Source organism: Lepidothrix coronata, unplaced genomic scaffold (genome assembly GCF_001604755.1).
Source record: "Lepidothrix coronata isolate B3197 unplaced genomic scaffold, Lepidothrix_coronata-1.0 Scaffold31, whole genome shotgun sequence".
Classification (NCBI taxonomy): domain Eukaryota; kingdom Metazoa; phylum Chordata; class Aves; order Passeriformes; family Pipridae; genus Lepidothrix; species Lepidothrix coronata.
This window is the reverse complement of record NW_016690211.1, coordinates 6,484,111-6,500,993: the sequence shown is the minus strand read 5'-3', so window position 1 is coordinate 6,500,993 and position 16,883 is coordinate 6,484,111. Positions and strand designations below refer to the sequence as shown.

The following is a 16,883-nucleotide window of genomic DNA, read 5'->3' as shown; positions in this document are numbered from 1 at the left end:
CTTGTGCAGCACAAAGACATGTAGGTAACAGGAACATTTGATTTTTAAATTATCCTTCTTCTTGTTCCAGTAAACCTATCTCAATGCAGGATCGTACAAGGACCAAAACTAGGCCTTCCCAAGCTAGAATGGGAATTCCTGCTTGACTGACTTGAAGTTATGTCATACCTTACTTAGTTTCAACATTGCAATATATATGTACCACCTCTCTTCCCCTTCTTCCTCACTTCATCAACCACTGTGATTACACAAAATTGTAAATAATCCATGGAAAACCAAGACCACCAACACAGGCTTGCTGTTCAGTGCACTAAAATCTTTGAAGCCATATGACCAACACCTTATCTGGGAGAAGATACAGAAGAAAGAAAGAAAGAAAGAAATATAACCCAGTTGCAGACAGAAAAAAATTCCTCATTTCATACTCTAAGTGTAGGCAACTCAATTCTTTTGTGTCCCCTCCACCCCCACCCCCCATCCTCATCTCCATTCCACAAAATATTTACTTAGCCTCTGAGCCTTGCCTCTGAGCCCTATTTTCTCAACACACTCTTTTCCTCAGGAATGTTAACAGATGCAGTTTTATTTCCTGTTTGCATTAAGACATTTTCTTGTCAGGCCTGTCAATGGCTATGACTGCTGCCCTCTTGCACCTCAACTTCATTTCCCTGGAAGAATCAGATAATGGCAGTTGTTTCACGCCCGCAAAGACGTAAGGAGAAGGGTTTGATGCACACATGACAAGAAGGATACCTTCGCTGTAATCAGGATGAGCATGCATGTGAGATAGGCAAACAGTGAGGCTCACAGAGTCCAGATATTTCAGCACAGAGATCTGTTCAAATAGCTGTCCTTGACTGAGGCAGCACTGGCAAAGAGCACGGAGCTGGCAGAGACAGCCAATAGTGTTTGTCAAGATTTGCATTTCTGGTGTGCTTTTATTGTTGGTACCTGAAGTTCAAGCTGACTTAGAAAATAAGTAAGGTTTAAGCTTTCTTTTAAAAAATAAGCTTTAAAAGACAGTAGCAAAAAGTGTACAGGAAACAGTAATAATGTTTAGGAAACAGTAATAAAAACCTTGAATGACGTGGCGTCAAACTTGATGACTTCCAAGAGCCTGAAGTCACTTTACTAATGACATGTATACAACATGAGATTGCCTTAAAATGTGCCATATTTCAAAGCACACCCTAAACAGGTCGTGGCCTCGGAATGGAGTTTGAGTTCCTTGTGCCACGTTTTACATCACTTGCTTGAATCTCCAATGTATAGGTCCTCTACTTCTGTGTACTGAAAGGTGAGGGGTGGGAATACAATTCACTGGCAAGCACTTGCTTGATAAATCCTAAATTTTCAGGCTGTATTTAGCAAACTAAACATTAAAAACCTAAACCCATGGTTTTAAAAATGCACTTATTTTTACAGCTTACATAAAATGTTATGATTCCACATTCAAGGTTTAACTGTTGGGAGAGGGAAGTTAGCTCAGATCTCTCACTGAGGCCAACTTCTTTCAGAGCCTCTGGCACTCATCATTGACAATGAGGGCCTGGACCGGACTAAATGAAACTCAGGAATGGGCTCAAGAAACAATTTCTTTTTTCTTATACTGAGCAAAATTAACAGAGTTGGGACTCTGCAGAGTTTTCATTGATAACACTATTATATTGTCAGTTCTAGAGAGCCCAAGGACCATACGCAAAATGCTAGAAGAAATAAATTTTCAGCTTTGATAGAAACTACAAGGAAGACATCTCGTCAGCGAGGTGACCTTTAAGTTGACCTTTACAGTTGGTAAAAACAATTGTTTTTCTCTCCCATTAAAATCCTTCCATTTGTCATCATCTTCATCTCTTCTAATTATGTAAAATAAACAATCCTCCCTCTGGAGCTGGCAGGGCCCCTATTACCATTGATTTGAAAGATTTTACTTCTCACACCTTTATTCTCTTGTCATCTTTTTCATCAGCAGACCCATGGCTAACAGAAAGGAGACCTCAGATCACAGAAGCACCAGAGGGCTATCTCTATGCCATTCCCATAAATATATTTCTAGAAAGAGATTTCCCACATGACAGCTGTGCTGACAGTATAATGCCAAAACTGTGTCTATTGCATTATACCATAAACAGAATTCTGGGAAGATTAGTTGAAAGGCATTTCAGCATTCTGCCACCCACACCTTGCAACCACAAAGGAGTTTCAGTTCAGATAAAGGACCTGCATTTTATGGAAATAGCAAGGAGAATTTCCATTAATTTAACAAAAAGCTCCAGCTCATGGAGAAAGTAAGGAAATTTGCACCGGGAACATTCTGCAAACAATTAACACATCATGACCTTTGGCTCTGTTTTCTCTTGTTATTCTTAGGAACTAGTAGTTCCAGGAGTGCAGATACACTTAGGATCATAGAAGGAGTGAACAACAGGTTTCTCTAGAAGGTAAAAACTGGAAGCAAATTATGCACGTACTGGACAGGCCAGCTAGAAAACCTGCCTAGCTGAAAGTAATGCAATCTGTACCACTCTGATTTCATTAAAATCTCTTTTGCAAAAATCACCTTTTTCTGTGATGTCCACCAGTACTACATAAGTCACAATATTTCTGTCATGCTCTTAGTAAATAATTGTAATCATTCCCTTAAAAAGAGCTGTGCCCTGGATTTTTCAAACATCGTGTGTTTGATACTGTTTTCTTTAGCTTACAGACCTATATTTCTCAGTATTTAACATATGCCTGGGAACAGAAAAATGATCTGAAAGATTTTGATCCTCCACTTTTATACATAAGTGAACTCACTTATAATCTGTCATGGTAAAAAATGTAAATGTTCTTTTTTTTTTTTCAATCTGAAAGCATTGTTAGTACAAAAGTTACATTCATTGTAATTAAACATAATGACCTCTAAAAACCTGTTCAACTAAAACAAAGTAAATATTATCCACTAGAAGGAAAAAGATCTTGAATTCCTTTTCTTCAGGCTGCTGTACTTTCTATATTGCTTTTAATGCTGAAAGATAGTAACTTCTAACAGTACATGCTGTCACAGAATGATTCTGACAGTTCAGAATCACTTCTCTTATATGCTGCTCTCAATAAGAGAGAAGCCAGTACCTCTCTCTCACTAGATTTAATGATGTATTAGGCATGCAAGCCTTTGGAGAGCAAAGATAGGTGCATTAATATTGACAGAACTCCTTTTACCCATTCCAGGATAACGTAACATTTTACAGAAAAGGACATGCCCTCCGTACCCTTTCATCCACATGAATAAATGTAAGTAACTTAAAACCCATACTCTCCAAATTCAGCCACAAACATAATGATGGGTTGTAAAAGTTAGTTGTAAACAAGCAAATAAAAAAGCCAGAGTCATCATGCTATGTTGCAGCTCCTCCTCTTTGGCTGGCCAGTTGTATATACATCAACTTCTAATGATACACAGTCTAACCCAGCTATGGAAAACAACTCTTTTCACATGAAAGGTGACTACAAAACCAGTTTGAGGAAGAACAGCAGAGGTGTGCCTCCTCTATGCTAGGGGAACCAATACAGAATATAAGACACTTTTCTTACTTAAGACACCATACTCTTTCCCTGTCTGCACTTGGATTGCCTGGTAAGAGGAAAGTCGCATTCATATGGTTTCTCTGACTCGATCGAGGAGTAACTGGTATTAAGACCTGGTTGAACAACGCAGGCAAGTTGCAGATGATTGCATTGTTCAAGCACAGACTTCACAGTCTTCATGTAAATCTACATCTGAAGGATGTATCAAAAAGGTAACAACTAATGATTTAAATCATACATGTTACTACTGCCCAGATACATCCGGCAAACCAGTAGAGAGGCCAATTTACAGTCTTTTTGACCTGAATTGTTCAAAATAATCAAAGTGATTTGAAATAAGCTTACCCAGCTTAAAACTGCTTGTGGAGATGTGCTGAAGAATATCAAAGCAGAGAACAGCAGAGTGACCTGAAGAAAGAAAAGAATGAAATTCTAGTGAGTGTAAAATACGTGAATGAATACATAACCTTACGTAGATATGCATAATGTTAAACTATGATAGCTAAAACCATGTAGGAAAGCTGGTACACAAAAAACATCAGAGCTCAATGTTCATACCAACCCACCTCATTGCATATGTAGAACCACAAAAGCTACAGAGTCCAGGATGATGACAAGTTTGGAAGAGTTTCTATAAAAGAGGAGACTAAATTATTTTTTTTTTCATTTGACCATTCTAATTTGTTATTCTGATTAAAGCAAGTTAGTCTAAGGTTTCTTCAAGAGAACTATTTGGCAAAGCTCAAAAGACAGGAAAATCAAATAAAATATTATAAAAACAAAATATGAAGGGAATATGGTAGAAGACTACAAAATGATAAATGACACAAAGAAAGGTTTGTAGATAATGATTTTTCGTGACTTCTCACAATACTAAGATAAGGAGGCACTTAAAGAAATTATCCAGTTTAAAGGAAAGGAAATGCTTTTTCCACATAGCTTCTTAATTGGAGTGCGGAACTCATTACCACAGGAAGCTGTGGAGGCCACAGCATAAAAGGAATTTAGAAAAAGGGGGGGATTTTGTAGAGGATAAACCTACTCGTGGCTATTAGATACAATTATCCAGATCCAAACTTTAACACACAAAATTCTTAAACTATCAGTTACTGGAGGTGTGTATAATCACTTCCTACAACTCTGTGCCTCATCCTTCTCTTTAAGCGCTTTTTGCAAGCCACTGCTTGTAACTGCTTGTAACCCAGGACACTGGGTTGGCTGGACCTTCAATTGATTCATATAGAAGTTCTTCTGGTCTTAAGTTAAATTGCATTTACCGCAATGTAAGAAAACACTTGTGAGACGCCGCCACCTATGAAATTAGATTTTGAGATTTGTACAGCTACCCAAAGCAAGAGAGGCAATTTTCTGAGGATGGCTACAAACTACATGCTTGTGAGAGAGATGCTACACCAAGGAAACCTTGAGTTTTGCATGACAGAAACCTCCTTTTGCAGTGACCAGCACCAGAGTGAGGAACTATGTCTGGGTTGAACCTCAACAATTATGGATCATACCTGCCCAAGTTTACCCTAAGGGTCTCAAAGGAGGACACTGGAAGTACTATACATAAATAACCCTAATTTTTAATTATATGAGTCTGAACTATGTATAGTCTTTATCAAATAACAAAAATACTAATCTACATATCAAAAACATCATCAAGCAAATGTATTCAAGAATTTCAACTTGGGTAGGTACAAGCAAATGCAAGTGCTATCCTTGCACTGTCACTGACAGCATGAAAAGCTGAGCATTCTGGTCACCTCTTCATCAAAAATTTTATAGCAACACATCTGCCACATGCTATTTTAAACATGCAGCCTGCATGCATGCTGCAACAAGGTTGTGATCTAAATCACCAAACTGAGAAGGATTTTTTTTTCAATATTCATGGTTGCAGCAAAAAAACCTGTCTTGCTACTCATGAGGGGTAACCTCAGAAATGTAATGTTGCTCAACAAAACAAACCACTGACAATCCTGACTACTGTGAGCAATGAGACATGCTCTAGTCTGCTGAGTTTGCAAAAGGCAAACATTATTAGCAAGAGATAAACTTCACATTAAAACAAAAGCTTTAATTTTGTTTATAGATTCACTCACATTTTACTCAGTAATCCATGGAGCAGAATGCCTTTGGAGTAGTACAGCAGCATTCTGTGATGTGCAGTGCTGTCAAAAGGGAGAAAGAAAAGTCCAGGACACAAAAGCTCAGGGAGTGAGTCTCACTGAGCATCTGTCTCCTAATGAGTAAAAAACTCTTTTGTATTTGTTTGGACTCAATAGCAGAGACTGATGGCTGCACAGGGCTGCCAGGAGTAAAAGTCTTTAGAAACAAGGTGCAGAACTGGCCTACACTTACTTAGCTACACATTTGGGGCACCAGCATCCAAGTATCATACCTGTGTAGGTAAAAAAGTTCATCAATCACTCATACAGCTGTTAATGTGAAACAGCATAGTAAATTACATCAGACTTTAACATACCATATTTAAAATCTGCATGCCAATTTTTGCATGTTCTTACACACCTAAATTGCCTATTTCAAGGTAACAATCCTCATTACTATTCTCATCTATAAAACTGTAATTTAAAACTCTATTTTTGTATGGAGAAGCTTGATAACATCTGCTTAAGTAGCATATTCTTTAAATTAAAAATCCCATGGTTGTGTATTTGGTCACTACATTCATCTGCTATTAAAAGTGCACTTAAAAAGAAAAAAAAGCACACGCCCAAGTGATCAAAAGAAAGTTAATTGCTGAGACTGACTTACGATAAGAACCAACACAGTCAGCACTTTGAAAGCGAGGCTCAGAAGAACCGACATGAACAGAGAGGCTTTCTGTAGTCCTCTGATATTTGCATTAGAAGGCGTTTGTGCCAAGCCCAGCAGATTTTTTGACCGAAGGCAGCCAGCCTCGTGCAGAGGGTGGGGTAGGAGGGGCAAGCGGGGGGCTGCGGGCAGTGGGAGCTGCAGGGTGAGAATTCCCCTCCCCCCCAGCTCAAAGTGCAGGAGGAACAATGCTGAGAAAGGCAGGCGACTACGCCCAGCTCAGTGGAGACTGACAGTCCTCCACTGGCGATAGCCCCCACCATGTGCTGGTTTTTCAGTAACATTTACACGTTTGCAGTTGTGAACTACAGAGCTTTATTTTCTTGTCTGACTTGGTGATTTCAAGGGGAAACACATAAGAAGATACAATTTGCTTACAGCAACAAACTATAAAGGGACCAGTCCTTATGCATTACTACTAAACATGCCTTGGTAACATCCCTGTAACCCTGACAGCTTTTCTTTTCCACAAACCTCCAGCACATTCCAGGTGCCTGAGCTGGTCATGTGGTCACCAACAGCAGGAACTGGGGACCCCAGGTGCTACCCAGACCAAACACCCCTTTGTAACTGCTCTCTGCTTACCCACGGGCAGACTTTCCTGCCTGACTGCCCTCCTCCTTGGTACTCGCTGTTAATACCCATATATATTGATTTCACACACAGGGGGCAAACCTTGGCTGATATCAGCAAGTTATTGGTTTCTCCCAGCCCTTATAGGGTGGCACAAGAAGATGCTCTACAAATTAATTAATCCAATACCTTTGTGATTTTGGGAATCCAGGCATTGTTTACATGTAGCAATAGCACTCCGCATCACCATCACAGCAAACAAGTGAGGCTGGGGAAGGGGCAGCTTAGCCCAGCTGGCAGCCTTCACAATGACCCCCAGAGATCACAGTGATGAGCAGATTGTCCCGCAGAACATCAGCCCCATGCCCAGACACTGCAGCTCCAGCATTTCCTTCCCACGGCAGTTCTGTGCTCTGAATGGATCCTCCATCCCACAGCACTATGTTTGCCTACAGCCCAAGCCATCAGCTACATGTGTTAGGTGCCCCCATGGGGCTCAGGACTTTCCCTGAGCAAGCCACAGCCTTTCACTCCACCCACATCCTTGCAGCAGCACTGGCACACGACGCCGGCTCTGCCTGGTGTGGCTGCTTCGGCACAGGCTGTGGTTGGGCCTTGCCTACTCTTCCTGTGGAAAGGGCCATTCCTGGTGAGGGAGCCCAGACTACGGGAGCATCGCCCCTGTGACCACTTTGGGAGTGAGAAACACAGTGCAGGGGCCTCCAAATGCTGTGGGCAAAGAGTAACAGGCAGCAACTGAAGCCAGGGGAGGATGGCCCAAGACATTCCCGAGCATAGCTGTCTGCAGGGGGGTAGTTCACAGCTGCTCATACAAGCTTTAGCTCCCAGAGAGATGAGGAAAGGGCACAGGCGCCATTAGGAAACTACAACGATCCCCCTCAGGGAACAGCCAAGGATGGGGTTGTCCTCTGTTAAGCAAAGAGGCAGTAGAGGCACTGGGCATCTGACAGCACCACAGTCCATGGTCAGCTTTGATGAGCCGCCTTAGACCAAGGCTCTAGGTATACTTAACTTATGTCAAAATTCATGGAATGGCTTACTACCAAAGAAGACAAAAACAGTGCTGATTCCCTCTCTTACACATAATCACACTGGCCAGCAGGTTTTGTGCTTCTACTCTTTAATGGAAAAGCATATTCTTTCAGTCTCTATATTTATTTTTTCATAAGAAAAAAAAAAAATCAAGAACAAAGGAATCCTGCATACATCATATGCTCACTTGCTCCCATTCCCGGGAACCACAAATAGCTACAATGCAAGACATATCCCTATCTTGAAGAACTGATCTGAAGGCTTCTGCTTTGGAAGGGTCAGCAGCTGCTGATGCAATTGCCAGTCTAGAGGTTCCTTTAGTCTATGTTTAAATTTTTCATTATCCATGGAAGGACACAGCTTTTTCCATGTTTTCATTGAAATGTGTTTTCAGAACATATGACAACTTGGGATGCTAGTTGTTAGGGGATAACCACTTGTCATGGTTTGAGATCCCCAAAATCTAATTCCCTAGTCTAAGCCCCCTCCCCCATCTCAACCTAGTATAAGATGTGGTTTTTTTCCAGACAAAACACGAGACTCAGAATGGGGGAAAGGGAATATATTACAATGACTGTACAAATAAATATTATAATACATTATACACACAATCACAACTATCTCTACCGTGACAAATCAGTATTTACAATGAATCAGATCTCTTCTCCCCTCCAAATAAAAGTCCAGGAGGGAAGAAGGACAGATCCCTTCTTCAGAGCAGCAATGTCTTTAAGGCAGCAGTCATCTGTCTTCTTCAGCAGCAGCTGATAGCTGGATTTCTTTTCAATATACACAAGGGGATCTCCAAGCCCCTTGGCCCGTCGTCTCCAAATGAGGGTCTTTCAAGACACAAGGGGGTCTCCTTTCACTCCTCTTGGCTCTCCTTCGACTCCAGGCGAAGGTCTCACCTGTGGACTGCCAGCAGGGACAAAACTCGCTTCACCACAGGCATATCACGAAATGCAGGGGCATCTTCGTGAAAGTCCCTTCCTCAGGGGAGTTCACCCCTGAGTCAGAACATCTTGGGCAGCATTCAGTTGAAAGCCTTTGCCTCAAGAGTTCTACCAGAGCTCCTGTACTCTGTCTCAGGCTGCCACCTTGGCAGCAGTGGCAAGGGCGGGGGGAAGGCCAAGGTCTGGTTCAGTTCTTACCCCCAAAACTCTGTAGCTCTGCTGCTGACTCTTTTTTCTCGGCTCTCCTTCCAAGAGTCCTCTCTGCGGTGCATGCCGTTTGCTGTTTGGTTCAGTTCTTATCTGTCCTGGCTCTTAGCCATAGTCTCTGGACGCTGCTTCTGCTGCTGCTCTGTCCCTGCTCACTTACAGTGGAGAAAACTTTCTTAGCTCTCACCTGCAGGCACCTAGCCCAGCTTTATGCTGTTCCAGGTACCCGCAGGCCCCCGCTGGGGGCTGGGGGCCAAAGCCCCCCCAGGGGGCTTCTGCCCTCTGCTCCTCGTGGCCTCAGAACATGGCTACCACTTCTATAACCAAACTACAACTAACTTTCTCTTCCGTTTGCTTGTGGTATGTTTACATTTCGCAGGAGCACAGATTGGACAGAACTTCAAAACTTCCAGGGGTCACCACCCCCTGGGGTTTTACCATTTTCTTAGCTTCAGGGGGAAAACCTGGTTCAAACCACTACAACACTGCACACAGAAGGAACCAGGCACAAAATAGCCCATAGTCAGGCATGACAGACTGACCCACACGTGTGGCACCAGTAACTGCCATGTAACATAGCAATATTCAGTATAAGCCTGTGCCAGTTTAACCATGCTTCATTTTCCATTATAGAAACCCCACAAGTATTTTGGGGATGTAGGACCTCCAAAATCCTGAGTATGCAGAAGAGAGGTCTGCATATATATATTGAATATACACACAGTGCTTTCAGCTCATTAAGTGGTCCCTTTCTGTGCTAACAGCTGCCACAAATAACTTTGGTGGGTGGAGAAGGGGGAAGGGGGAATGGGTAGAATTAGAGAAGGGCATTTACATACACACACAGGCATCCCACAAATCCTCAAATTCTTAGAGCGTTCTAGCTGAAATGGGACCACCCAGCTACCAGTATGCATTGCATGATAACTCAATGGCAACAGCTCTTAAATACTGCTGTCCTTTTGCACCAGAAACTGCTTGATGACCTAGTCGAAAGTGCAGAGAACACTGTTACTCATTCATTAAGCACATCTCATGATGGACACACTCCAGATAAAAAACTGCATTTTATTTAGAAATGTTTAGCACTGCTGCCTGGCCTAACCCCCAGTACCTGCCAGTGCTGTCTCCTATCAGCTCCAGCATGCAGGGAAACTTACATGATCATCTACAGGCCTGCCTTTGACATCCTGCTCTGTGCTGTACCACTGACCTGCCCAAACCGACCCATGAGACAGTAGCTGGGACCTTGCCTCAGATCTAGGCCAGAGAAGTGGAATTCCAAAATACTTTTTTACAAATGTTTCTCATAGTCAGGATGGAAAAAGCCATCTGACCCATTCTCCACCAAAGCAATAGCAGCTAAAGTCAAGTCTTAAGCATGTTGTTAAGCAAATGTCACAGAAATGTTGGTCTATCAGCTGTCTGGCTCTTACTCTGTGTAAAAGTTCACTGTTGACTGCCTTTGTTCATGCTGTTCATGGATGACCACATGTACTCATATCTTGCAAGTCTAATGCAGCCTAATGTATTTTTCTTAGAAATTATAAATGTAAGAAATATATAATTTCTTCTACTTATATTATTATAATATGTCATATATTTATATCTAATAAATAATTATAATGGTAAAATATATGTTAAAACAGAAATTAGAAAAAATAAAATATAGAAATTACATTTCTAAAGTAGTCAGACAGTAAATGTGCTTCTTATAAAGCGATCAAGTACAAAGTAACAATAACATAAGCTAATAAAATAGTCAATCAGGACAGAGGAAGATGGTCTGTTCTACAAAGAAAAGAAATAATTGTGACATTTCTAGTAGACTAAGAAATTGCCATATGTTACTGGTGCAATCATGCATCTGAAACAAAACCTCCTATCTATCACAGGTTTATGTATTAAGCTGGGTGAACAGGTTGTTGCAAAAAGAAAAAATTTCCTTATTTTCTATATGTAGCTTTTCATTGGTTTTGGTATTTTAGACCAGCTCTCAGGAGGAAAGGAAAAAAAATTACTTTCATCCACGTAGTGATATCTTCCAGTTGTGAGTAAAACATGTTCTGATGTCATGCTATGAAAATGAAAGTTTTAGTCATGGAAGGCAGTGAGGAGGAATTCTTTTTCAGATTGCCTGGTGCTTCCAGGTCAGTGCTAGAAAATACAACATCTCTCAGGTGCAGACAGGTGTCATCACACAGCAAATTTCCCTGGGGATCCAAAAAGGAGTGCCAAAATAAAATGGACAATGTTGAAACATATATATACCCTCTTTTGTCCATGCATCAGTTTGCTATTATATAGGCAGGCAACATATAAACTAGAGCAAAGGGGGAGGGGGGGGGGCGCTAGGGGAGTGGAGGGAAACAAGGAAAAAATAAAAAGGAAAGAGAAACAGAGCCAGACCATCTATTTACAACAATATGTGCAGTAACAGGTCTGGCTGCAACATATGTAGGAAAGCCTGCTGGAGAAATCACATCATGCGTAGGAATAGATATCAAGTTTTCTTAGCCAAGGATTAGAAAAATATGTTTGTTTTCAAATAAGCTTATCCTGCACGCTGCCAGGAAATGAAAACTGTCACTCAGCCTTGTTTCTTTTTGCCATGAAGTAGTGAGTGTTACTGGAAACAATAACAGTAGTGAATGAATTCTGTGTTATCTGCTGGAACTCTTTACTGGTGCTTACCCACCTCTACCTGACTGACTACAAGCTTGAGTAAGAACTAGCACTAAGAATAGCCCTAATCACTGGTCAAACACTTCCCCCTTCAGACAAACTAATACTGACCAGTAACAGTAGGTATGATTCTATTTCAAACTCCCAGAAATGTTCTCTGTTTTTATTAGAGGCATTTTACTAGGAACTTTAAATGTTTTTACTTGGTTTCATGATAAAGCAGAAAATCTGTGCAATCACATGTAGAAATGACATACTGAACATACTACATCTTATTTGTAAAGCTTGGAAAAACTTCTTGGATCATTCTCTGTCTTACCAAAAGTTGGGAAGGTATACTTTGATAAGTCAATTTCTATGGCTTTGTATTGACAGTGAAGCCTAGAGGCTGAAGAGAGAGAAGAAGGGATGGAAGGATATATCTGGCGAAGACTAGACTGACCAATGTGCAGTGCAAACTAAAAAAAAAACTGCAAAAGAAACTGTTTTTAAAAAAGGAAAAGGAATCAAAGCTAAAAGGCAACTGCTCAGCAGAAGAGTCCAAAGCAATCAGTGTTTCTTTTTGCTTGTAGAGGCCTCTGTCACTTACCTGTGAGAGGACAAAAAATGCAGATTAAAAGCCAGACAGTGTGGAACACTAACTGTGGCTGAAGCTTAAAAATATGCTGGAGAGATAAATGACAAGTAGTAGCTCATGTTTTGATAGCACAACCTGTTACCCTGAAGCTGTGGGCTGTCTGGTTGCTCTACGATGGAGGGTGAGGAGCATGGGATGTCTCTGGTCCCCCTTGAACAGGAAGGTTTCATTTGCTCACAGTTTCCTCTCCCACAATCCAAACAGAGACATGGGATTTTCCCCTCTGTGTGGCCAAGAATAACACCACTGATTACAGGACTAAGGCAGGCCCAGGGTTGAGGCACTTCCCAGCCAGCAGTCAGATACCTCACGTATCAGAAATGAGAAATTAAGCCAGGCATGTGCTTTGTTGAAGTGAAGCCTGAACTGATGGCCCAGGGAGGTGGTACAAGAAATATTTCTCACATCCAAACATTCCAGCTGTGGTTAGAAATGACCCAAGAAAAGCTGCTGTAACAGAAGTACAAAGGATTGTTTCTGTCATCATATCCAGGCTCTCTATCTCAAACATTCCTGAAAAATTTGCCCTTCCAGTTATCTGAAGTTGAACATAATATTTATACAACATCTGGTATTTTGTTGAGCAAAAATTCACCCAAGGAAGTGGTCACAGCACCAAGCCCAAGTTCAAGAAGCGTTTGGACAATGCTCTCAGGCACATGATGTGACTCTTCGGGATGTCCTGTGCAGGGCCAGGAGTTGGACTCAATGATCCCTGTGGGTCCCTTCCAACTCAGGATATTCTATGATTGCATGATTCAATGATAACCAATATTGATATTTTTCATGTTTTGCTTGGGTTTGTTTTATTATGTCTGTTTTATTTTTTTGTCAAAAATACCATTTCCATTTTGTCTTTCATTCTGCGTTTGAACATCACCAGCAACAACCAACAGCAAGTCTCAGCATTTTACTCTGGGACTCCACCTCCCCTGGTTGTCTTTAGGCTGTACTCTAACCTGCTGCAGTGTGGCTTCTCTCTCTCTCTCAGAGTTGCAAATTCTCCAGATGACTTCACTCCCTTTTAGGCCTCCCACGGGTGACTGTCTCCTTAATGCATCCACTCTGTCGTGGGTTTACTCTGGCTGGATTTTCAACCCACCCACAGAATTGCTAAAAGGTGAGAGAGGTTCACATAGGCAAGACAGACTCGACATGAGGAAAGATATCAAAATTTATTGCTAACAGGATAGGAACTAAAGAATAACAAAATAAGACAATTTTAAACAACTTTCCCTGTGATGAACTTCCGATGATCCTATGTATTTCCAAGGATTTACTTGTTCTAATAGGTGAAAAAGAAGCTGCAAAGAATGTTGATAAAATAAACAGTTTTAAATATAATTTCTAATCACCCCTCGGCTCCCCTGCATCAGTGCAGGAGGAGAAGTCTCTACTCTCAGGGCAATAGCTAAAGTCTCTCTCCATTGGGGTGCAGAGGGTCTCTGCCCCCACTGGTCCTTCATGGGCTGCAGGGGGACAAACCTACTTCACCATGATCTTCACCATGGGTTACAGGGAAGCTAAAGCTCTGAGTCTTTTCCCTGCTCCACAGGGTCCCTCCCAGGGGAGTAAATTCTCGGGGAACCCCTCCACATCGGGTCCACACTTCCCTCAGGTTGCAGGTTCTGGGGTTTGGCTCAGTCTCTATACCCCGATGGTTTCATTAAAGTCCTACCCAGAATAACCTGCTTCGGCGTGGCTTCTCTCTCTCTCTCCAAGTTGCAAATTCTCCAAAGGACTTCACTCCCTCTTAGGCCTCCCATGGATGACTGTCTCCTTCATGCATTCACCTGCTCCAACATGAGCTTGGCTATGTAATGGTTTTGAGTCTAGGCCTTCTTTCCTGGCAACCAGGAAGGAAGGAAGGAAGGAAGGAAGTGTTCCATCCTATTCCTTTATGTAATCAAACATATAAATAGACAGAGAGAGAAGCCTCTTTCTCTTTTCCCATGAGGTTAGGTGACAGCAGCCAGTCTCCCTTGTTGTGGGGGAGCTGAGGCCTGGTTGGGCCTACAAGGCCTGTTGTTTCTGTCGATCCAGGGTCCGGTATCTTGGCAGCGGCGTTGGGCACGATTGTGCTATCTCAAGGAAAGTATTAAGATTTTCTTTGACTAGTTCTTCATTGAGTGTGTATACCTGTTTTGGTTTTTTGTTTGTTTTGTCCCTTTTCCTTTTCTGTTTTCAGGTGTTAGGGGTTTTTTTTTTCCTTATGTGTATATAGTTTTTGTAATTGTATATAAATGTAATATAAGCGTAAATATATTTATATACTGCTTTAGCTCTTTCTTATTCTGGTTCTTTTGGGTTTTTTTTTTTTCCTTTGGTTTTTTGGGGGGAGCTCTTGCAGCGGGGTTTGGAGACCTAGCAGGGAGCCAGCTCCAAACCACCACAAGCTGCAATGTGGTCTTTGTGGCTGGAATTTCTTCTGTGCTTTGCTGCACACCTTGGCCAGGGGCCCAGTCCCAGCCCTGGCCACCCCCTCACCTGCAGCCACCACTGGAACTAACCATCTTCAGTTCCAGGGGGAAAAACCAAGTAAACCCACAACAGATAGTGATAATAAAAATTTTATCCCATGCTTAGTTACACTGGGTACTACAGATAAAGAAGTACCCACCAAGGAGGTATGTTATTATCTCAAAATTTTAAGGAAAGCCTCTGAGACTTAAAACTGAGTACTTAAAAATATCTTGCAGGGAAGCTATCAAAGTTTGATGTAGCCTTTAATTTTAAGCTTTTTTTTTTTTAATAAGCTTTACTTGTATTTTTAAATATTTAGGTGATTTAGGTGGTTTTAAAAGTAAAAAATACAGAAAAAATAAAAGAACAAATGTCAAGATTAGCAATAGTAAAGTATACCTGTGCCCTGAACACTGGGATGCAGTACACCCTCAGCAAGTTTGGGGAGGGCAACAGTGGGTACTGGCAGTGCCCCACAGTGGGAAGGCTGGCTGGGCTGCACTGACTGAGGGAAGGGGTGATACCCCTGCCCAGTGCTCCTGCAGCCCCAACCAGAGTACTGTTCTTCCTATAATCACACAGGTATTAACAGATCAAATCATGAGCGTTTTCAAGAGGTGAAAAACCAATCCACACTGATTTTCCATGAAGCAAGCTCACATTTTGAGAGCTTTGCTTAAAAAAGTGATTCTCAGGCCACAACCTACTTCTGATCCTGTGAATCACTCTAACACTTCTCTATGTCAAAAAAGTGGGTTTTGCTGGCTCTGGAGCATGGTTTGTACAGTTCACCCCACCATGACACAGCTTTCAACTGAAGTCACTTCACAGATCAGCTGACAGGTTTATCCTCAAGCCTGCCTTTAACACCTTGATTATTTTATCAGCGTCAGCATCAAATAGTTATCTAAAGGCACTTGTGGGAAAGCAACAGTCTTGGGAAAAGGGTATTATCCCTCCTTTCAGGTCTGACCTCAAAACTCTTTCCCAAGCCTGAACATTTTTTATGACACCGATTTCAAACCTTTGCAATAACTCTCCGTGGTAGAGGAGGCAGCAGAGCCAGAGCTCAAACCCTTCCCAGGGCCAGGAGTCTTGTAAGCCCTGGAAACTACCCAGCCATGTTCTCCCCACCTCCAGCTGTTGCCAAAGCAGCTCAGCTAATCTGCAACCATCAGCTGGCAAAGAGCTTTCAAAACTCTCTGGGGTAGCATAGAGGCCAATTGTGCTCTGTGTGTGCAGGATGTGAGCACTGTCACTGAGGAACACCCTGAAAGAGCATGCAGGTGCATGGCTTGAGGTCAGGACAGCTGCTGCGTCTAGGGATGAATGCTGCACCTAAGCCAGGCATAGCCAGGGGGAAAGGTAGGAACCAAAAGTAATTGCTGCATCCCTCCCTGTGGTGGGGGAAACAGTTTTCCCCCTGAAGTTATAAAATGGTAAAACCCCAGGGGGTGGTGACCCTTCCCTTGAAGTTTGAACCAATGATTGCTTCTGCAAAATATAAATATGTCACAAGCAGAACGGAAAAGAAGGTAGTTGTGGTTGTTGAAGAAGTAGCCATGTTGTAGAGCCTCGAGGAGAAACAGCAGGAGCCCCCTGGGTGGCTCTGGCCCCCCCAGCCCCCAGCAGCAGGGCCACAGGGACTTGGAACAGTGTAAAACTGGGCTAAGTACCTGTGGCTAGAAAGCTAAAGAAGTTTTCTCCACCGTGAGTGAGCAGAGACAGAGTAGCAGCAGAAGCAGCGTCCAGAGACTGTGGCAGAGAGCCAAGAGGTAAGAGAAAACAAGCAGCAAACAAGCATGAAGAGAGGCAGAGAGAACTCCGGCAAGGAGAGAGAGAGAGAGAGAGAGAGAGAGAGAGAGAGAGAGAGAGAGAGAGAGAGAGAGAGAGAGAGAGAGAGA

General features: G+C 42.3%; 1 long non-coding RNA gene across 1 annotated transcript in view; it reads right to left on the bottom strand.

Moving 5' to 3' along the window:
* The window catches only part of LOC108495431, a 43,133-nt gene that overhangs the window by 22,983 nt on the left and 3,267 nt on the right, over positions 1 to 16,883 (bottom strand). Inside the window, exon 2 of the long non-coding RNA XR_001874118.1 lies at positions 3,916 to 3,978. This is a non-coding gene — a long non-coding RNA (uncharacterized LOC108495431). The remainder of the gene's footprint in view (positions 1 to 3,915; positions 3,979 to 16,883) is intronic.